Raw genomic sequence first — 23493 nt, forward strand, 5'->3', positions numbered from 1 at the left:
CTGTAACTCAGTTGTATATTGACACAGAGAATGTACAAAAGCTGTGAAAGCTTCCACTTGAATGACTGCGGATGGTTGCTGGCGACTGTCTTGGACAGTAAGGGTTTTCTTCGGAGTTGTAGGAGGTGAAGTCTTCCTATGGGAAATTTCTGGACAAAAATACAAATGAAATGACTTGCAGGCCTCAGTTTAGAGTATTGTTGGCTTTGTCTGTCAACAAATGGAGATTTGAACATGGGAGTTCAAGGGGATTTTAATGAAATTTTATTAAGGAGATGAGAAGCAGGGAGTCTGTGTTGAAAATTCAATAAAGGGCTTGTTTTCCATCTCAGCCTGGATAATCTATGTTATCTCTGAGTAAAGGGGGTAACAATTCTAACAACCTGGCTTCCTTAGAAGTTTCCATTCTCATATAGTCACCGAAGGCAGCAGCACTGTCAAATAAACAAAGGTTTAATTAAATAAAAACTATTTAAACAGAGCAGAAATATTCTTCCCTGGCTAGTCACAGATTGGACAATTCAAAGAACAAACCCTGGGGGGAAATTGCCAATGGATTACTTTTTCTGTTTTCTGTCTATTGCAATGTTTTTCTTTCTGGTGTCAAATCTCAAGTTGAATTCAGTCAATTATCTACAGCCAAAAAAAGTGCATAAATGTCTCTTCTGTTACTGTTTATATGTCACCACTAAACAAAGCAAAATTTTCTTCTCAGCTTCTTGCCTTAGGATTTTATAAGTCCAACAAAACAAATAAAATATTATGTATATTCTATCGTCACTATGAAAGCATAAGGATTGATTTAGTTATGTACAAGTTTATTGCCAAAGTTTTTCTTCGTTGCTAATGTTACACTTGCTACAAAATGTATTAAAGAAACAGACAATTTGCTAAGGATTTGGAAGGATTTGTCATTGGGTTAAGTACATTAAGTATCTAAGAGGTGTGGTGTTCTGGTTATGTGTATGTCAGTTTCACATATTTTTTTGCTTTCTTATTTTAGTTGCCTCTATAATCATTTTGACTTTAAAATGTTTTCCGCAGATCCTTTAATAACTGCAAATGTAGAAGTATGGTGTAACAAGTAATTGGTATGACTAACACTAAAATGTAATGGGAAATAAGGATACTATTGTAAAGAAAACAAGAAGAACCTGGGGTAGGGGAGCAGTATTGATTCTCTCTTAGGATTCCTAAGATTCTCTGTCCCAACCCTTCTACCACGGAACATTCTTATGTGGTCTAAGTGTCAAAGACCAGAGGAACTGGGCAGTAACTTATCTTCTCAATTTTCTCTCTGAACATAGATATTTTCTTTAAGATACGAAAAACTTTTAATTGTGCTCCTGAAACCCATCCCTGTCCTGTCTCAGCCCCGTTGACTCTTCTTTCTGTGGGTGGGTGAAAAGCCTACCCATCTGCAAAGGTAGCTCTGAAACTGTTCTGGAAAATCCTGTATTTTCCTCCACAAATGATCGTTTTAGTTTCAAGTTTATTTCAGGTACATTAATTCTCCCCCTCCTCAGACTTCATAACAAATGATCCTGCACACGATTAGAATAGGAAAATGTAAAATAAAATCGAAGCATATCTAGTTGCCTCAGCGACTTTATGCTTATCACTTTCAGTCTGCATTATTCTACTAAAAATAAAAAGAAAGATGAAAATTACCTCAGGCGTTTGCTGCCGTGCCTGCCCTTTGGTTTTTGGGACGGCTCGGGTCCTGTAGCGCCGGCACAGCTGAGATTGCCAAGCCGGGAAGAGACCTTGCTCCAGGTGTAGCTGCGTTTTCCCCAGATCACCTGTCCTTTTCCCCTCCGACAAGGAAGCTGTGATTTTTCTCTGGCCTTTAGAGGCAAAGTGAATCCAGATAAGTAGATTAATGTGTAGAATATCTCATCTGTGTTGTTCCAGTGCAGCCCTTTCAGCTTTCCAGAGCCAGTTAGACTTGTTATGAGGAGCTAAGTGATTGGCTGGCTCTGGAGCTCAGTTTCATAGATTATAGCCCAGCGTACGAGAAGCACGAGTCCTATAGTTGGCGTACCCTGAGGCCTGCCAGTTCCTGCCTTAATGCATATGTAGTCGTAATTGAGTTCTGACACGGCCTTGGATGTTTCTGTCCTAAATAGCTGACATTGCATCTTCAAGACTGTGTGAGTAATCCTGATATTTTTTTTAAAGCTCAGTAAATTAATTACATGCCCTGGGAGGGAGTGATTGTAAGTAGAAAATACTGAACTAGCAGATGATTCGTTTTTAAGGTGCTATACTATGTGTATCAAGTTCAAGACGATGAATCTTAAAGCTTCTAAGAACTGGCAGGGTTTTTCCAGCTTTGTGCCATGAATCACAGTCAAGCTGCATTTTGAAGGAGGCTGTTTGATGCATTTGCTAGCTCTGTTTGTTTTATGGGGTCAGTAAAGTGGCAGAGGTCCAACAGGAGCAGGTTAAAGCAGGATGCTGGGATCAAAGCTTAGAGAGCACTTGAGTCAGGCAAGTTTTAAGTTTTCCCACCCCCAAGCATCTCAGTCCAAAACTGAGAGCAAGCAGCAAATATTATAATAAATGCTTTGGGGACAGGGGTACACAGCAGATAGGGTGCAGTAACAGGAGAAATGTAAAATGATGGCAGCAATACTTTTGTTCACTGTAATCTGCAGCCAATTGAAGACATACACTATGAATAACTAAAACATTTTTATATGAACAAAAATTCTCTTCAGTGGTTCTGTTTATGTGGTAGAGGGCTGAATGAAAAACCTTGTACTTGTTGTAAAAAAGCCTTATAAAAAGTACATTAAACACATACAGACACAACCATAACAGAAGAAAGTATGTGGATTGGAATTTGTGATTGGAGCAGATCAAATTAAGCCAGGGAAGCCGTTATTAGGTTTGTATGATTGCTGGGGGGTAACTTCTGTTGCTGACAAGGTTTAGGATAAAGCTGGAGCAGATTGAAGTGGAAAACCAGAAAACATCAGCATTTCATTACCTTCTATAGCATACACTGCAGGGTAGAATTAATACTGAGTATAGACTGGTAAATGTGAGCAGTTTACTTTTTGCTTTTAAATCATTATTGATTTCCCCTAGCCTATCATAAAAAATAATAGGGCTTTTGCCTGTGAAATTAGTGCTTAGAAATATTTTTCTTCCTCCCAAATAATTTTTATACTTTTTCTCAATACAGCACAAAGGTAGGTCATTAAAAAAAAAAGGGGTTGCTTTTCAAGTTGCTTTTTGTCTAATTTTTCCTCTTTAGACCTGTAGATACAAATGTATATATTTGTGCTATGTATAACTCTCAAGCATAAATCATTTGAACAGTATTTAAAATCACAGGCTCCTGTGGCAAATATAAACTTTTAATAGCTGTAGTTGGCAATTACTTGCCAATTCCTATAAAAATAACATTAGTGGTTTATTTTTGATTGCACCTAAACAACTGGCATGATTTAGCCAGTAGGAGAGAAATATTAGTTGTGTTTTGCATAATTTTGTGTTTAGATCACACTGGAAATACAAAGTTTTGTTGTTAAAAATATTTTTGCTTTCTGAAATATTATCCCCTTTCAGATCACACCAATGAATGAAGTTTGTAGAAAGAAAGAAAAGTAGCCAACGTAGACTCCTTTTCTGTATCAATCAAATATATGCAAAATACATAGATTTTTAAAAATGTAATTTTAATACATTCCTTTAGAAACACATTTACTTCATGAAGAAACAGTATAATGAGTTCATTTATTGACCCAGAATAGTGAGTTGATTTATTGAGTTTCTGTAGCCATAGACACGAATAGTAATGGTTGGCTCATTCTTAGCTATACATTCCTAACTGACTGTATTAGTGGGAGAAAGGAGTGCATCTATAAAATAAATATAATCCCATCCCTCAAGGTGGTCTGGAGCCCATCTAAGAGTAAGAAGTAGTAGAGTTGAAGCTGCTTTATCTGAATCAGCTCCTGACTTCAACTCAGCTCCTCTTTTTCCTTGGGTCCATGTGGCCCACTTGGTGTAGTATTCACATCTCCTTCCACCTTTTTATGCCTTCATTGTTTACATTACCTTGCTTGGGCTCTTATTGAGATGAATCACATAAAAATGCTTAATTATCAAACATTAATCAGCTGCCTATATAATTCAGAGGATGTTTAAAACCAAGGCTCAAGGAAATTCTGGTGGGTGTATACTAGGAGTATTTACGTCTTGCATCGGTACTTTCCTCTGGGACTTCCATCACTTCAGTTCTTCCTGAGATGCCAGAGTCATATCTCTTACTTGTGAAAGAACAGAGCTTTAAGAAATGGAGTCTAGAGTTGCCAGGTGCCCAGTGGACAGTGGGCTGGGGGCAAGGCATGGTGGGGAAAGCAAAAAAAATCTCCCAAACAGCAATAGTTGATCTTTCTTCTATCCACTCCTCTCAATTTTCTAAAACCATTTTTGTCTAACTGTGGAAGTTCTTTTGCAGATAAGGTTCTGTAAAACTATGCATATCTGCCATAGACAGATGGATTTGACAAAAGATGTATCCAAAAAGGAATGTATCACATCATGAACTTGCTAAGTGTTCATGAATACACACTGGCATTTGGAGACTATTAACACTACCTACTGAAGCAAAGACATAAATCCAAATTGAAAAAAATATAATTTTTTGATTGAATTACATTTTCCAGTGGGTTTTTTTTTTGGTGAATTTTGTTTTTGGAAAAATTTGCTCTTCCCTCCAACGTTTTTCCTGTGTTATATATAGGACTGATTTGATTTCTTCAGCTTGCCCAAGAATTTAATTATTCTTACTTTGTGTTTTCAAAAGAGTTGCTGTCTACCTTGAGCATGTTTTTAAAAAAGCAGAACAAAACGAATGAAACAAATATCCCTCTTCCCACAGAAAAAGCACACCACCAAGGAGTTAAATGCCCTACATTTCTTTAAGTCCCTCCTTTTGTGGAGCTAGACACTGGTGGAAGAGGAGCTTTCATTTAATTTCTAGACAATCAGTGATTCCAGCTTAACTATAACTGTGTTCCTCTAATATCTGATTTCAAGAAGCAGAACATTTTGGTGAATTAATCTTAGAGTCAACGGGACCACGCTCAGGCCATGAAACGTTTTCTAAGCCTCAGTCTCTATGTCTTTAAAATGAAAATAATGATATATGTTCTGGTATTTTACTAGATTGGTGAATATCCACATCACAATGAGAAAGTGCTTGTCAAAAGAACATTGTAACGTGTAATTTGTAATGTGCTGTACATGTACACTATTATTATGACTGTAGCTCATCATGCTAGGGTTAGGACTCTTTACTTCTAAAACATATTCCCAGTAATGGACAAAACTTTTGAAGCAAAGAAAATCTTCACTGTTTGATCCTAATGTTATGAAGGCTTTTGGACCTTACATTTGTTTAAGCTCCCATTGAATCTCCCATTGGAGCTTCAATGCTGATCCATCTATTACTTGAGTATTAAAAATACCGATAGGTTTACTGTGATAAATGAATGTGGCATTGTATGTGAAAACATATTTAGTAAACTTCCATGTGCCATAGCCGTATAAATATTACATATTGCAACAATTATCAGTATATTAATAAAAATTCTTTGCAAATTTTCAATTTTTAAAATGGAAAGTATCAGATATATTTCTTATTGATTGGATTGACTAACTTTCTAAGCTATGTTTGCTTCCCTCAAACAAGATGAATGTTCCTGTTGGTTAAGCTTGTGCCGTAATTTTCTTTCCACTTAGATACAGCACTAAGCCAATAGTTAGATAAGCATTCCTTCACAGCCTACATTTAGAGCTGCCAATGACGAAGTTTTAGAGGACATATTTTCCTCACAGGAAAAAGTGGGTTAGGAAATTTAGACTGACAGATGTTCTTGGGTTTTTTTTTTTTTAAATTCCTGTCTTGACTCTCATTATTAAATTTTGCTAAGGAAATAATCATGTAGGTTTTGAGGTGATGCTTATTCCTAGTAGTCTTTTCATCTCAGGGATGCAATGAATGGTCAAAATGACCTTCTGAATGATTTGAAAGATCAATTAACAGTTTTGAATCCCAAATTTTTAGGTGGTTCTGCTTCAGAAAATCATTAGGCTTTTTGGAATAATGTCCATAGCTGCATCCTACATTTCAGTGGTTTCAGCTCACTGCTGTTATAGTTTGATGATTTCCTAACAGCAATATTGGTTATGCTAAAGCAGTTACCCATTTCACCTGTTGAACCCTTTTTAAAAGATAGAAGAAATCATAGAGGAATCACAATAAGTAAAACATATTAAAATGGAGTGGATTATCTCCACTTTTATCTCACACAGCTCACCCAGAAATTCATGAGAGAACTTTCTAGGAATGAAACAATTTCATTTGTAGTAGTATTTGAAAACTGGATCTAGGGCCATTGACCTGACTTTTTTGTACCTTTGGTGATTGGATAAGAACACTTCTTCAGTAATTTAAAACTATAGTGAAATAATGTTTTTTTAAACTTCTCAATAAGACTTTATTTATTCAGCAAAAATCAGGAGTTAGGTGCTAGAAACACAAAGATGAACAAGACATGGTTTCCTTAAGGAGCTTATAACCTACTAGACATTTATTTCATGTTTGCAGAACTTTTAGGATAATTCTCAAAGAAAAAGGGTTATTATGAGGTTGCTACTTTTCTCCTCAAAATATTTTCTATGTTAATAATGAAGGAATGACCAATCTATAGTATATACAAAAAGTACTGGGTAGAAATATATTAATTTTCTTGGCTGGGTGTGGTGGCTCACATCTGTGGTCCCAGCTACTTGGGATGCTGAGGTGGGGGATCACTTAAGCCTGTTAGTTCCATGCTGCAGTTGAGTCGTGATTATATCACTGCATTCCAGCCTGGGCAGGCAACAGAGTGAGACCCTGTCCCCCACCCACCCCCAGAAAAGAAACACGAAAATTTTCTTATAAAATTTTACTTTTTAGAGTCTCCAGCCTTATTTAATTCAGTTACCATATTTGACAAATAAATGGTGGAACCAAGATGTTACCAGGTTTAAGTTTCATATACAGTAGAACTGAGACAGGAACCTAGGGTACCTGGAACTAGAATCCAGATCTCTGCCCTTTCAGTTTAGGATGTACTGACAATATATATTGCTACTTAAAATTGCTAAAACAAAATTTATAAGCATCTATATATTTTGCAGCTAGGACAATTATCTACAAACATGATATTTAATGGAAGATATGATAATAACATCTGAGATATACAATTATGTTATAAAATCTAAAATCAACAAGAAAGGAATAAAATTGTACCATTCCAGGAAATACATTTCCAGAGCTTTAGATGTCCTTATTAGATTCTACATGTTAGTTTTGGTAATGTTAACTGCCATAACATATAAAATCTGAAATCTTGTTGACTTAACTGAGAAGTTTATTTCTCACTCAATCAAAGCCTAAAGTGAGTATTCTTGATGGGCAGATTCTTCTCATTCATTCAAGCAGTGTTCTTGTGACTCTACTCTTATCACCTTGTTGTCACGACCAGCTTCCTGGTGTCTGTGCTTTGGCAAAGGAGAAAACTCATAGAAGTCTGCTCACCTTCTATTGGCCAGAGCTTGGTCACATGGCCCCATATAGTGAAAGGGAAGCTGGGGCTATAGTCTTATTTGTGTCTGGGAAGAATAAAAAGTTGGTTTGGTGATTGTCTTAGTTCAGGCTGCTGTAACAAAGTATCATCAACTGGGTGTCTTATAAACAACAGAAATTTATTTTTTTTTTTACAGTTCTGGAGGCTAGAATTCTGAGATTAGTGTGCCAGCCTGGTCAGGTTCTGGTGAGGGCTGTCTTTTGGGTTGCAAGTGGCTGAATTCTCCTATTACCTTCACATGGCAGAAAGAGGGTGAGCTAGCTCTCTGGCTTCTTTTTGTAAAGGCACGAACCCCATTCCTGATGGCTCCACTCTCATGACCTAATTATCTTCCAAAGACACCATCTCCAAGCACCAACACATTGGGAATTAGATCTCAGCATATGAATTTTGGGACGATATGAACATTCAGTCCACAACAATGATCCACTAAGCTATTTCTGCCATACCTTTTTTTCTTTTCTCTTTTCTTTCCTTACTGTTCTTCAGTATGTCTATGTAGAATCTATGCCTTGTAACCAATAAGGTAATGGAAAAAATTATAATATTTACCATCTGGAAGAAATTAGGAAAATGATTTTACTTTTAAATTCTTGATCCATATGTTAAAAAATTTCCAAGGCTATTAAAATATCACTGAACATTGTGATTATAGAGATTGCTATGATTTAATACTTATGTCTTACAGTGAAAAAGTAGTCCTGGGATATTTTTCTCTCTTTACCTCACCCATCCTCTTCTATGTCAGGTATTTGAATCCCTTGCTTTGTAGTTTTATAAAAAGGTGGGGAGAAAATGAACAATTGTCAAGGAAGTTGAAATGGCTAATCAAAATTCATTCATTCTCCATAGTTCCTTGGGTATTTTATAAACTTTGCAGTAAATGCTAACTTCTTATTGGGGAAAACTGCTATAAAGTAAGTGTACAGGTAGGTTTTGGAGAAATTTTTCTTGCATGGAGTCGAGCAAATGGTGCAACTAACATAAGCTTGGTTTGTAGCTTCTGTTTTTCAGAAGCTAGAAGATTTTTCTCCACTCTGAACTTCTAGGGATCAACAAAAGTATTTATATCACAAATAAAAAAAACACAGTTACCTCTCAGTAAACAATTTTTTCCAGATTATTCTATTTAAAAAATCTCTCCAAATCTGTTAATTTTCTGTTAATAAAACATCAGTTTCAATAAAAGTCATAAGCCTGTCAAACCAATTTTAGTCCTTTATCTTGGATATAGTAGGTTAAAATATTTTTGTTGGGTGTTAAGCCAATAATAAACTCAGCTATTTTAACAACCAAATTATTTTCCTCCTATAAACCAAATTTACAATCAAGCTACTTAAAAAATAAAGACAACAAATAGAAACTGTTTTAATCTTCATATCCTGACCTAAAAAATAGAAGCACGAACTCATGTCACATTCTCATATTTATCTGATTAGACTAGGAATGCCTAAAAAGAATTTTCCCATAACTCCATTTACTTGTTGTTTATTTCCCTAGCTCATTCCAAAAACAATTTAAAATACAACACCAAAAGAATAAAATATCCTGAATCTGACATCCTAGCAATCTTTTTATTTTGGTGAAACTGAACAATAATAATAGGCACTTGCATTCTTCACCCTGAGGCACTGAAAACACTGATATGTCTCAGTTTTAAGATTCTGAAGATTATATTCTATTTAATAGATATTTTAAGTATATGTATTATATTTCTGGTCTTTGAACTAAGGCAGTCCGCATATAGGTATAAAGTAATGCCTCAGCATAGTGTAGCAATTATTGGTGCAAAAGGTTGGTGCAAAAGTAATTGCGGTTTTTGTCATGAAAATGGCAAGAACTGCAATTACTTTTGCATCAACCCATAACTCTGTGGTCTCTCGAGCCAGACTGCCTGGGTTCAGATCCCAGCTCTGCCACTTAGTACCTGAGTTACTCTGGACAAACTAATTAATCTTCATGTACCTCCATTTAATTATCTGGAAAATGGGATAACAATAGTACCTATCTGGTTGGGTTGTTGTAGAGATTAAGTAAATTAATATACGTAAAATGCTTTACATTTTACGTATATTAATTTCAAAATTGCTTCGAATGATGCATATCTCATAGTGTTTTATAAATGTTTGTCATCTTATTATTATTTGGGGAACTGATTATTTCACAAAATATATTTTCTAGATAGCTGAAGTTTATTCAGTCAGTTTCAAAACTTCTAGATATAGCCAGTTTTCATGGGTCTTTACAAAAGGATCCCTGCATCTTTGTTTCTTCTGTTTTAGAGAGATTAAATGGAATCTTCCTTTGGTGATACTGATTGAGGTGATACTGAGATGATTAAGAGGACATGAAGGGATTTAGGAAGAGTGTTTGCCCCTGCACTAACTGGCCCAGACTGCTCTACTGCATCAGCCCTCTGGTGATGTTCTAAGGGTTTGGACTTCAGTCTACTGCCTATACTAGTACCCTTGCTTTAAAATTCCTGCTCCTATTTTGCTATAGGCTGTAAGCAAGAAAATAGCCTAGTTTCTAAAACCTATGTATAAAATGAGAGAATAGGTGTCACTCAGGGTGTCAGTTCTCCCCTGAGAGTAAATAAGACGTGACTGCATTTTTTCCTTCTGGGTGAGGGTTATGTTTTAGAGCAAGGGTTGGCAAACTACTACTTCCTGTAGGCCAAATCTGTTTTTTGTAAATAAAGTTTTATTGTAACACAGCCATGCTCATTTGTTTATATATAATCTACTGCTGCTTTCACACACTGTAAGGGCAGAATTGAGTGGTTCCCGCAGAGACCATATGGTCTGTATAGCCTAAAGTATTTAATATCTGACCTTTTACAAAAGAGTTTACCAAACTCTGTTCTAGAGCTTTAAAATTGGACAGAGACAGAAATAAATGAGATGTTACTACATTTAGTAGTCTCCACTAACCTGCCTATTCAATTATTTGCAGCACCACATCCCTTAAATGTATTTTGGAGAAACAAGAATTTATTGCAGTAGTTTATGTTGGATAAAGAACAAACAGCACATTGTGAATATTAAGAGGTGGTGAAGCTGTGATTGTCAAGCCAAGTTGTTTGGGAATCTTCATTTTAGTATTTGTTGCTCTAGTGTGATCAGTATATAACATGATGCAAAATTATATAGCTTTCTGTTGTGTGCTGTAGAATGTTGTTCTAGAGATATTACCAGTTGGTAGCTCCTTTTTTCATGCAATTATTCAAAGTAAATGTAAATATGTCTGTTGTCCTTTTCTTTTACATGAAAACTTCCCCCCTCCCCAACGCTGTAAGATTCAGAAGCATAGTGTACAGAAAAGGATCTTGAACTTGGGTTTGAATCCTGACTTAGTCACTTTATAAAGGAGAAACATCAAGTTACATTGCCACCGCCAGCCTCAGTTTCCTTGCCTGTAAAACAGAGGTGGGAATCCAGGCTATGCTTGCCACACAAGGAGGACCAAATAAGACTCAGCATACTAGAAGGCTCTACAGCGCATATTATTACTTGTGTCTTTAATAATGTTCTCAATTTGGTTAACTTTCTCCTCATACAAAGATGTGTATGTTTATGGAAAAGAATATACAATGGATTCTGAGTGAACTAAAATTGTCAACTGCACTGGGTATGAGTCTGCAAGCGTGAAGGAGGCTGGGTGAGAAAGCCTTTTCAAACAGGATATGTATTCCTCTGGTGTCTGCTTTATTATTCACTTCTCTAATGTGAAAGTTTATGCTTTAGTGCAGAGCTCCTGGGAAATATGCAAAGAAAAAAGAAAAGATAACCTTGGAGGGGAAAAGAGGTAGTGCTTATGCCAATACAAAAGCATGAATAGAAGCAAATAGTTGCTGGTTTCTTTTAGCTGTAGTTCTTTAAGTGAATCTGGTATATATACAAGAAGGTAGTTAATGTTTTAAAGATGAAGGAAGGAATCGTTTCTTTTAATGAAAATAGACTCTAGTGCTACGGAAATGAGAAGTCCCCTGTGATGAGGCTAGAGTAGAATTACTGAAGGATGAAGTGAACGTACGTGGCTCCATTTTGTTTTTCTTGGAGGCCATAAAGAAAACCAGACAGCTTACTCAGTGTAAGTTATTTATACTTGTAAAAAAAATCACCCCATTTTTATAATTTAAGGGGATGCTAATGGTTGGGATGCTAATGGTTCAGCTTTGGATTGCAATTACATTAAATGTATTTTCTCATAATCTTGTTTTCAAATGATTTAAAAAGATTTAACCAGAAAATCCAGAATTCTTTTGCTGAATTTGTTTTTTAAATGCTTTAGACTTTTAGATAAAATATTTTAAAATTATGACCTTGAATTTGAATTTAAGGGACTCCTTCAACCTCCTCTTTTAATCTCCTTTGTTATTTGGAGGAAATTATCCAAGTTGTATCAGTTAGCTATTGTTGTGTAACAAACAGTTCCAAAACATAGTTTTGGATTAAATGGATAAATGATTAAAAGGATAATCATTGAAGATTTTCATGAGTCTACCAGTTGGCTGGGGAGTTCTGTTTATCTAAGCAGATTCTGATTGTTTTAGCAAGCCTTACTCATGCATTAGGAGTTAGCTGGCAAGCCAAGATGACCTTCCTTGGTAAAGTCAATGCTCCTTCCCACGTCTCTCATATCCCTCCAACAGGCTAGCTCAGGGATGTTTTCATAGTGGTGTCTGGGGTCGAAGCATGGGCAAGTCCAGTTGTGTAAAATGGTAGTTGGCAACACACATGCACTTTTCAAGTCTCTTTGTGTGTCACATTTGCTAACACCCCACTGGCCAAAGCAGTTTGTGGTGGAACTCCAAGTCCGAGTGGAGGATTGTAAAGTTATGAGTCAAAGTGTGCATACATAGGAAGGCCATGAGTTGGGCCATTAATACACTCAGTCTACCAGAAGTCATTTCACCTTTTTTCCTCCATCTTAACAGCCTCCCTTTTGGAAATTTAACTTTTACATACTGTGTAAAATCAAACCAAACAAACAGAAAAATCTCAACTTATCTGGTTACTTTTCAGCACTGTTTTTAAAGCTTGGTCAGGGAGTAAGTTGTTATTACAGGCTAAAATTAAAATTTTGCTTATTTACTTACACACTTCTCCCCTAACTCCTCCTTTTTAAAGCAAATTGAGTTTAAGCCACAAATTCTTGAATAATGAAGTTGGTTCTTTTTCAGTTTTATTCATATCTATCCCTGAGCTCTATTCCGTCTCTAATCAATTTCTGTATTTTGGAGCCGCTATTACTATAGCATTTGCTGGGTGAGTCCGTGGGGTTTTGATCATGCTTTCATATGCTCTTGCTGTTTGATTTCCTCTCTCCTTAACTCCAGGTTTGCATTTCTTCCTGCCTATTCTACATGTCATAGAGGAACTTCAAACTGGACATATTTTAAAGAATACTGGTTATCCACTTTGCCCAGTCACACATACCTTCAACCAACAAATATATATTTGTTGAGTGACTTCCATACTATTTCAGGCATTAGTAATATACTAGTGTAAAAGTAGACAAAATGGAGGCCATCCTAGAGTTTATAATCTAATGGGGATTGACAGACATTAAACAAATACATAATTTAATGCTTGGCCGTGATAAGGGTTATTGAGAAAATAAAGCAAGGTGAGCAGAAAGGGAATGATGGAGGAGGTGCTTTTTTGATTAGTGTTGAGGGAAGGCTTCTGAAATGAGGGAGTGAGCCATGACAATCTGGGCAAAGTGTGCTGCAAGCAGGGGGATTAGTGGATGCAAGGCTGTCTGAATGACGTTTGGTGCTGCAGCAGCTGTACTTCCAATGGAAAGAAGGGTAGGAACTGAGGTGGGGGAGACAACAAGGGACCAGATCACGCAAGGCCTTTGTAGACAACAGTAAGCTCGTTACATTCTTTCTAAGTGCCATGGCAATCCATTGGTGGATTTGGGGCAGGGGAGAGACATGGTCTGATTCTGGCTGCTGTGTGGGGCACAGGCTATAGGGAGCAAGGGTGGAAGTTGGGAGGCTATGACAGTCATGGCAGGGGCTGTGTTAGGAGAGTAACAGTGGAGATTGTGAGAGGATGGCAGACTGTGGAGCTCTCCAAAATGTGTTTCATTTAAAGAAGCCAAATTTAGATACTGTGATCAGTTCTGCCAAGTCGAGCCTGTGGAGAAGTATCTCCCAAAGTAGACCCAACAGACTTCCGGTGACATCTCAGTTACTTTTAGGTGCTATGTCACATGCATGAACTTTTAAATTTTAATAGTTACTGATGATTTTAATGTGGATTAGAAATATATAAAACTTGCATGTAAAAACTATGATTTTACAGTTATTACTTGGAATGAGGAAAAAGTATTGAGTGTAGTGCAGACTTGAATGCAGAAATAGCAAAAATCTCTAGGGTTATATCTGAATGATTGGATTTAGAACATGCTGACAGGATTATTTGTTAGATTGAGTCCTGAGGGATAGTGAAGGATAACTCTGGTAGTATGTAATCAGATTTAGTTATTACCCCTTATTGATTATCTACTGAATGTCACTCTATGTTAGGCACCTTCTATATGACATTTCACTCAGCTTTCCCTGCAACTCTATGTGATGTGGGTGGTAATTGTCTGTTATTTTTATTTTATTTTTTTCATTTAACAGATGAGAGAAGTGAAGTTCATAGAGAATAAATAGCTTGTTTTAGGAAGTCTCTGATTTTTCAGATATTACAAGATTAGCTCTGGTAAATTCTCTGCAGACAGGAACTTAGTCTGTTTTGTACACTACTGTCTCCTTAGAACATAGAAACATTTCTAGTATATGATAGACATTAATCAATACTTGCTAAATGAATGAAAGGAAAAAGAATGGTTCTTGTATTTAGATCTTACTCAAGAGTGGTATATTTTGTTTTCCTTATTATAGAATGAGTTTTAGGAAGTAATCTCTTAGAGTTTAATGGAAAGCCATTTTCGTCATAGGATGACTTCCTGTGTCCCCTAAGTGCAGGTTTCCCAATGTCCAGACCTTGGCCTTATATTTTTCTCCTTATTCTCCTTGAAGGACCTGGCTCTTCTGGCTATAACTACATGTGCAATCCCCAAATCTCAGTGTTTGATCCTAAGCTCCAGTTGTAGGATGTATAAACCCACTAACAAACCTAGAGCCACTTTAGGGCAACATAACCTTGGCCAAGTGACTTAATTGCCCTTGAGCCTTAGTCTCTGTCAGTAGAAGGAAGAGATGGAAGAAGAAACTGAGCCTTGATTTGAACAAAACCTATGGGCACTAGAAGAAAGAAAGACAGGGTGCTTAGGGAGCATAACATTAGGGGAGAGAAGACCTAGAAAGCAAACAGAATTGAATTTCTATTCCTTTTGAGCACCCTTATTTTGTTTTCTATCTAGAACTTTCTAAGGAGTTAAAAAAAGACTCTTTTACATACGTTTTTTCAAAAGGCTTAAATTTATTTTTTCTTAAAAAAAGGTAAAGTATTGAAAATAAAGCCATTCAAGCATTTAGAGTCCTGGAGAAGCTCTAACCTGCAGCTAGAGCAGCTTCACACACATCCTTTCACTGCCAGCAGCAGCTGCACAGATCTTGCTGGAAGGTCTGAGGCAGGGTGTGACAAACTGACCTGACCGAATGAAGGGGCTTCTGGAAAGGGGAGGAGCTCCATACAGGAACATTGTTGGGGGTAAGGTGAGCCTGTGGAGGATGTCTCTCCTCTCTGCCTTTCCTTGCAGAGCTGGGAGCTGTGGAGAGTGGAAAGTGTGTCTGAATGACTTCGCATGTTTAGTGAAGCTCATTGCCAGAACTGCGACTTCCCCTGTTGCCTTGAATCTGCTGATGAGCCCTGGCAGCACACGTTTTTAAAATTATTTAAAAAGGGACAAGGGTTATAAAGATGAAAACCACATTTTTACCAGCCTCTGCAAACTCCTAATTTGGTGGGTGAAAGACACATAAATGAAATTTCCAGTATAAGGAGTGGAGGTAAGTGCTATAGTCTGAATTTTTGTATCCCTCTCAAATTCATATGCTGAAACCTAATCACCAAAGTGGTGGTATTAAGAGGGGGGCCTTTGGGAGGTGATTAGGTTGTGAGGGCTCTCTCTCCATGAATGAATTAGTGCCCTTATAAAGAGTCTTGAGGCAGCCTGTTTGCCCCTTCCATCATGTGAGGACACATAGAAGGTGCTGTCTATAAGGTATGAGCCCTCACCAGACATTTAATCTGCTGGTGCCTTGATTTTGAACTTCACAGCTCTCAGAACTATGAGCAATAAATTTCTGTTGTTTATAAATTGCCCAGTCTAAGGTTTTTTTTTTTTTTTTTTTAATATAGCTCAAAGGGACTGAGATAGTAAGCCAAACACAGAGGTCAACACCTGCCTTGGGAAGATAAAAAAAATTCCAACTGGGTGGATCTGAGTGATGACTTGGAAAGAATAGGATTCAAATTAGGCCTTGAGGCAAGGATGTGACTGATGCTTATCTTTAGGAAAAAAAGGTTGTTTTACTCTAGGTAAAGGAAATAGCCTTTTCAAAGGCTTTGAAGCGGAATAATGCTGGGGGGCTGGGGTGGGGTCAGGGGGCATGGTACATCAAACAGTGGGGAGGGTGTAGAGTGCATAGTGTTGGGAAGAGCACCATGAAATTGGAATGACAGAGGTGAAAGCATATGGTAGTATGGTTTGCATACCAGATGAGCTCTTCGGACTTTTTGGGTTGGCATGGGGAGCCATTGACACTTTGGTGAGGGGATCTGAGGAGTGGAGTGGCAGGGGAAGGCCATGATCAGCTCTGTGTGTGCCAGGGCAGCAAGATTTGTTAGCTTAAAAAAACTTTTTGAAATAATTTTAATTTAGAGGAAGTTGCAAGAATTGTCAAAAAGTTTTAGGATATTCTTCATCTGAATTTACCAATTGTTAACGTTTTGCCACATTTACTTTATCATTCTCTTGTTCTTTAACATATACATATTATTAAGAGCACTTTTCTAAACCATTTGAAAGTAAGTTGCAGACATCATACCCCATTACCCCTATGTGGTAATATCTAATATCTGAAGTCTGATCTCCAAACTTTATTCAAATTTCACCAGTTGTCCCAAAATATAGGAGGTCTCTTTCTCCCTTTCTTTCTTCCTTCCTCCCTCCCTTGCTTCTCTGCCTCCCTTCCTTCCCTTCCTTCCTTTCCTTCCTTCCTTCTTTCCTTCTTTCTTTCTTTTTCTTTCTTTCTTTCTTTTTTCTTTCTTTCTTTTTCCTTCCTTCCTTCCTTTCTTTCTCTCTCTCTCTCTTTCTTTCTTTCTTTTTTTTTTTTTTTTATTGATCATTCTTGGGTGTTTCTCACAGAGGGGGATTTGGCAGGGTCATAGGACAATAGTGGAGGGAAGGTCAGCAGATAAACAAGTGAACAAAGGTCTCTGGTTTTCCTAGGCAGAGGACCCTGCGGCCTTCCGCAGTGTTTGTGTCCCTGGGTACTTGAGATTAGGGAGTGGTGATGACTCTTAATGAGCATGCTGCCTTCAAGCATCTGTTTAACAAAGCACATCTTGCACCGCCCTTAATCCATTTAACCCTGAGTGGACACAGCACATGTTTCAGAGAGCACAGGGTTGGGGGTAAGGTCACAGATCAACAGGATCCCAAGGCAGAAGAATTTTTCTTAGTACAGAACAAAATGAAAAGTCTCCCATGTCTACTTCTTTCTACACAGACACAGCAACCATCCGATTTCTCAATCTTTTCCCCACCTTTCCCCCTTTTCTATTCACCAAAACCGCCATTGTCATCATGGCCCGTTCTCAATGAGCTGTTGGGTACACCTCCCAGACGCGGTGGTGGCCCAGCAGAGGGGCTCCTCACTTCCCAGTAGGGGCGGCTGGGCAGAGGCGCCCCTCACCTCCCGGACGGGGCAGCTGGCCGGGCGGGGGCTGACCCCCCACCTCCCTCCCGGACAGGGCGGCTGGCCGGGCGGGGGCTGACCCCCTACCTCCCTCCCGGATGGGGAGGCTGGCTGGGCGGGGGCTGACCCCCATCTCCCTCCTGGATGGGGCGGCTGCCGGGCAGAGGGGCTCCTCACTTCTCAGACGGGGCGGCTGCCGGGCAGAGGGGCTCCTCACTTCTCAGACGGAGTGGCTGCTGGGCGGAGGGTCTCCTCACTTCTCAGAGGGGGCGGCCGGGCAGAGACGCTCCTCACCTCCCAGACGGGGTCGCGGCCAGGCAGAGGCACTCCTCACATCCCAGACGGGGTGGCGGGGCAGAGGCGCTCCCCCCATCTCAGATGATGGGCGGCCGGGCAGAGACGCTGCTCACTTCCTAGATGGGATGGCGGCTGGGAAGAGGCGCTCCTCACTTCCTAGATGGGATGGCGGCCAGGCAGAGACGCTCCTCACTTTCCAGACTGGGCAGCCAGGCAGAGGGGCTCCTCACATCCCAGACGATGGGCGGCCAGGCAGAAACGCTCCTCACTTCCCAGACGGGGTGGCGGCCAGGCAGAGGCTGCAATCTCGGCACTTTGGGAGGCAAAGGCAGGCAGCTGGGAGGTGGAGGTTGTAGCGAGCCGAGATCACGCCACTGCACTCCAGCCTGGGCACCATTGAGTACTGAGTGAACGAGACTCCATCTGCAACCCCGGCACCTCGGGAGGCCGAGGCTGGCGGATCACTCGTGGTTAGGAGCTGGAGACCAGCCCAGCCAACACAGCGAAACCCCGTCTTCACCAAAAAATACAAAAACCAGTCAGGTGTGGTGGCACGCGCCTGCAATCACAGGCACTCGGCAGGCTGAGGCAGGAGAATCAGGCAGGGAGGTTGCAGTGAGCCGAGATGGCAGCAGTACAGTCCAGCTTCGGCTCGGCATCAGAGGGAGACCGTGGAAAGAGAGGGAGAGGGAGACTGTGGGGAGAGGGACACCGTGGGGAGAGGGAGAGGGAGAGCCTCTCTTTCTTTCTTTCTTTCATCTCTCTGTCTCTCTTTCTCTCCCTCCCTCCCTCCCTCCCTCCATCCTTCCTTCCTTCCTTCCTTCTCTCTGTCTGTCTGTCTTTCTTCAGATGCTCCTCAACTTATGATAGGGTTATGTCCCAATAAACTAATCATAAGTTGAAAATGCACTTAATATGCCTAACCTATCAAATGTCATAGCTTAGCCTAGCCTACCTCAAATGTGTTCAGAGCACTTACATTAGCTTGCAGTTGGGGAAAATCACCTAATGTAAATCATGTAATAAAGTAAATTACATAAATATTTCATGTAATTTATTGAATACTGCACTGAAAGTGAAAAAAGTATCCAAAATATGGTTTCTACCAAATGTGTTTACTTTTGCACCATCACAAAGTTGAAAAATCCTAAGTTGAACCATCCTAAGTCAGAGACCATTTGTAGCCTAGGTGACAATGAAATAGGCTTGAGTGGAAGCACTGACAGTGAGAATAAGACAGCCATTTCAGAGTTGAACACAATAAGATTTGGCAACAATGGGCTTTAGTGTAAGAGAGGGAGTAAAGCTGGTATTGAGGTTGTAGTTTACAGAATTGATGTCCTTAACCAACAAGGATCTCAGGAAAGAGAATCGAAGTGCAAGGGTGTGCTTATGTTTCAGATTTTTCATTTAATAATAATAATTAGATTTCTATAGTACTTTCAAAGGCAGAAAGGCAGTATGATTGGAGGCAGCTTATGGTAGTGATCAAGAGTAGGAACTCCGGTGCTAGACTGTCTGGGTTGGAATCAGGCTTTGCTGCTTATTAGCTGTGTGACCTGGGAAAAATGACCTAAGTTGGCTGTGCCTCAGTTTTCTTATCTGTGAAATGGGAATTTTAACATCGTTTCCCTCACAGGATCATTGTGAAGATTAGATTAGTTATTATTTGTAAAGTGTTTTTATTTATAAAGTTTTATAAGCCGTTCTGACATATAGTAAGCACTGACATATAGTAAGCCCAAAACCATATAACTATTGGTAAAAATGCTCATTCTGTTCCACATACCAGACTATCCCTGGGCTCGCTACATGGGGATACCTAATAGGCCACAGAAATGGGCTAGTGTCTTAGCATAGGCATACTTTGGGAGTATTGTGGGTTCAGTTTCAGACCACTGCAATAAAGTGAATATTGCAATAGGGCAAGCCATGCAAACATTTTGGTTTCCCAATGTATGTAAGTTACATTTCTAGTATACTGTAGTTGATTAAGTGTGCAAATAGCATTATATCTAAAAAAAGTACATACCTTAATTTAAAAATACTGGTTGTTAAAAAATGCTAATGATCACTGAGCCTGCAGCAAGTTGTAATTTTTTTGCTGGTGGAGAGTCTTGCCTTGACATTGATGGCTGCTGAATGATCAGGATGGTGGTTTCTGAATGTTGGGGTGGCTCTGACAATTGCATGAAATAAGACAACAATGAAATTTGCTACATCAATTGACTCTTCCTTTCATGAAATATTTTTATGTAACATGCAGTGCTGTTTGATAGCATTTTATTCACAGAACTTTTCAAAATTGCTGTCAGTCCTCTCAAACCCAGTTGCTGCTTTTTATCAACTAAGTTAATGTAATATTCTAAATCCTTAGTTGTTACTTCCACAATGTTCACAGCATCTTCACCAGGAGTAGATTCCATCTCAAGAAACCACTTTCTTGGCTTATCTGTAAGAAGCAGCTCCTCAAATCTTCAAATTTTATCATGGGATTGCAGAAATTCAATCACATCTTCAGGCTCCACTTCTAATTCTAGTTCTCTTGCTATTTCCACCACATCTGCAGTGACTTCCTCCCCTAAAATCTTGAACCACTCAAAGCCATCCTTGAGAAGTGGAATCGCTTCTTCCAAACTTCTGTTAATATTGGCATTTTGGCCTCCTCCCATGAGTCATGAATGTTTTTAATGGCATCTAGAATGGTGAATTCTTTCCAGAAGGCTTTCAACTGACATTGCTCAGATCCATTAGAGGAATCACTGTTTATGGCAGCTACAGCCTTACAAAAATATATTTCTTAAATAATAAGCCTTGAAAGTTAAAATTACTCCTTGATCTATGAACTGCAGAATGAATATTTTGTTAAAGGCATGAAAACAACATTAATCTCCTCGTAGTTCTTCATCAGATCTCTTGAGTGACTAGGTGCATTGTCAATGAGCAGTAATATTTTGAAAGGAATCTTTTTTTTTGGAGCAGTAGATCTCAACAGAGGGCTTAAAAAATTCGGTAAACCATAATTAAACAGATGTGCTGTCATCTAGTCCTTGTGGCTCTATTTATGGAACACAGGCAGAGTTGATATAGTGTAATTCTTAAGGGCTTAAGGATTTTTGGAATTATAAATGAGAATTGGCTTCAATTTAAAGCTACCACCTGTATTGGTCCTTAACAAGAGAGTTAGCCTGTCTTTTGAGGCTTTGAAACTAGGAATTGACTTCTCTTTAGCAATGCAAGTCCTAGGTGGCATCTTCCAATATAAGACTGTTTTGTCTAGATTGAAGATCTGTTGTTTAGTGTAGCTACCTTCATTGAAAATCTGTTGTTCAGTGTAGCTACCTTCATTTGTTATCTTAGCTAGATTATCCAGTTCACCTGCTGCAACTTCTTCCTCAGCATTTGCTGCTTCACCTTGTACTTTTCTGTTATGGAAACAGTTTATTTTATTAAACTTCATGAACCAATCTCTGTTAGCTTCAAACTTTTCTTCTGCATCTTCCTTACCTCTCTCAGCCTTTGTAGAATTGAAGAGTTAGGGCCTTGCTCTGGATTAAGCTGTGGCTTAAGGAAATGTTGTCACTGGTTTGATCTTCTATTCAGACTGCCCAAACTTTCCCTATATCAGCAATAAGGCTGTTTTGCTTTCTCATCATTCATGTATTCACTGGAGTAGCACTTTTAATTTCTTTCAGAACTTTTCTCTTACATTCACACCTTGGCTAACTTGCACAGGAGCTTTTGGCTGTTCTTGGCTTTTAACCTGCCCTCCTCACTAAGCTTATTCTTTCCAAGCTTTTGATTTAAAGTGAGATACGTAACTGTTTATTTCACTTGAACACTTCAAGGAAATTGTAGGGTTATTAATTGGCCTAACTTTAATGTTGTTGTGTCTCAGGGAGAAGGAGACCTGAGGAGAGGAGAGATTTATGGGAAAAGCCAGTCAGTGAAGCAGTTAGAGAATACGCATTATTCATTGATTAAGTTCGCCGTCCTATATGGGCATGGTTTGTGGCATCCCAAAACAATTACAACAGTAGCATCCGAGATCACTGATCACATATCACCCTAACAAATACAATAACAATGAAAAATTTTAAAATATTATAAGAATTACCAAAATGTGACAGAGACATGAAATTTGCACACACTGTTGGAAAAATGGTGCTGATAGACTTGCTCAACCAGGGTTGCCACAAACCTGTGATGTGCAAAAAAACACAGTATCTGCAAAGTGCAATAAAGCAAAGTGCAATAAAACAGATAAGGGCTGGAGGCTCTGGAGTTGAAAGCCCTCTACATGGAGATGATCATTGAAGACATGTGATGTATGCAGTCACTAAGAGAGAAGCTGTAGAAGAAAAAGCTGAGTGTTGGAGAATGTTGCCTATGGGGTATGAAGATGAAGGGGAGCTGGTAACTGAGACTGGGTAGGAGCAGTCAGAGAGGTAGGAGACAGAACAGGAGGGGGTGGAGTAAAGGAAAGGAAGAAAAGTAAGGGCTTAAGAAGAACTTGGCCATTCTTTACGCAAACGGGGCAGACAAATTCAGAGCAGAGACCTGGGATAGTGATGAGTGGGTTTCTTAGTGACCATAGTGAGAATGGTTCATTGGCTTGGTGAGGACAGATGCTTATTTATGGGGCTCAGGAAGAATGGGAAGAAAGACATGGATTTTATAAATGTGTGCTATTCTCTTAAGCAGATTGGCAATAAAAGGAAGGAGAACTTTGAAAGAAACAGGGTAAAGAAATGGTCTCTCTCCAAAAGAGGCAATTGTCTTGGTCATCCAGGAGGTAAAGGCAAAGGCTTCAAGATGCAGGAAATGGTGGGGAGGATGGAGAGAGCTGGCAGGGATAGAATCAGGAGCATGGCTGGAGGGATTGGTCTCAGGAAGAAATAGAGACACTGCTTCAAGATTGGAGGGAAGGCTGGGCACAGTGGGTGGCTCATGCCTGTAGTCCCAGCAATTTTGGAGGCTGAAGTAAGAGGATTGCTTGAGTCCAGGAATTCAAGATCAGCCTGGGCAACATAGTAAGATCCCCATCTTTGCAAAAAGGAAAAAAATGTTAGCCAGACATGGTGGCACATGTTTATACTTCCAGCTACTTAAAAAGTAACCCTGACTCTTAAAAAAAAAACTGAAGGCAAGAAAGAGACTGTGTGTGATGATCTATGACATTTCATATGAAGGAAGGAAAAATTGAGCTAATTCACCTAGAATTGGCTCAATTTTTGTTGAGTGGGCAATGAAGCTGTTTGTTGAGAAAGAAGTATATTTGAGAATCTGAAAGGACTTGAAAAGTTAGGATGTAGACTGGGCATGGTGGCTCATGCCTGTAATCCCTGCATTTTGGGATGCTGAGGCAGGTGGGTTGTTTGAACTCAGGAGTTCAAGACCATCCTGGGCAACATGGTAAAATCCCATCTTTATTAAAAATATAAAAATTAGCCAGGTGTGGTGGCACTCACCTGTGGTTCCAGGTACTCAGGAGGCTGAGGTGGGAGAATTTCTTGAGCCCAGGAGGCAGAGGCTGCAGTAAGCAGAAATCATACCACTGCACTCCAGCCTGGATGACAGAGCAGGACCTTGTCTCAAAAACAAAAAAACAAAAAAACAAAAAAACAAAAAAACAAAAAAAAAAAAAAGAAAGAA

General features: G+C 39.1%; 1 protein-coding gene across 1 annotated transcript in view; it reads left to right on the forward strand.

The window, feature by feature from the left end:
* The first annotated feature begins 1955 nt into the window (after positions 1 to 1955).
* Positions 1956 to 23493, forward strand: part of PDE4D (phosphodiesterase 4D) — a 1528950-nt gene continuing 1507412 nt past the window's right edge. The window contains exon 1 of the mRNA XM_034960060.3: positions 1956 to 2153. The gene's annotated coding sequence lies outside the window, so the exon portion shown is untranslated. The remainder of the gene's footprint in view (positions 2154 to 23493) is intronic.

This window comes from Pan paniscus, chromosome 4, assembly GCF_029289425.2.
Source record: "Pan paniscus chromosome 4, NHGRI_mPanPan1-v2.0_pri, whole genome shotgun sequence".
NCBI classification, from domain to species: Eukaryota; Metazoa; Chordata; class Mammalia; order Primates; family Hominidae; genus Pan; species Pan paniscus.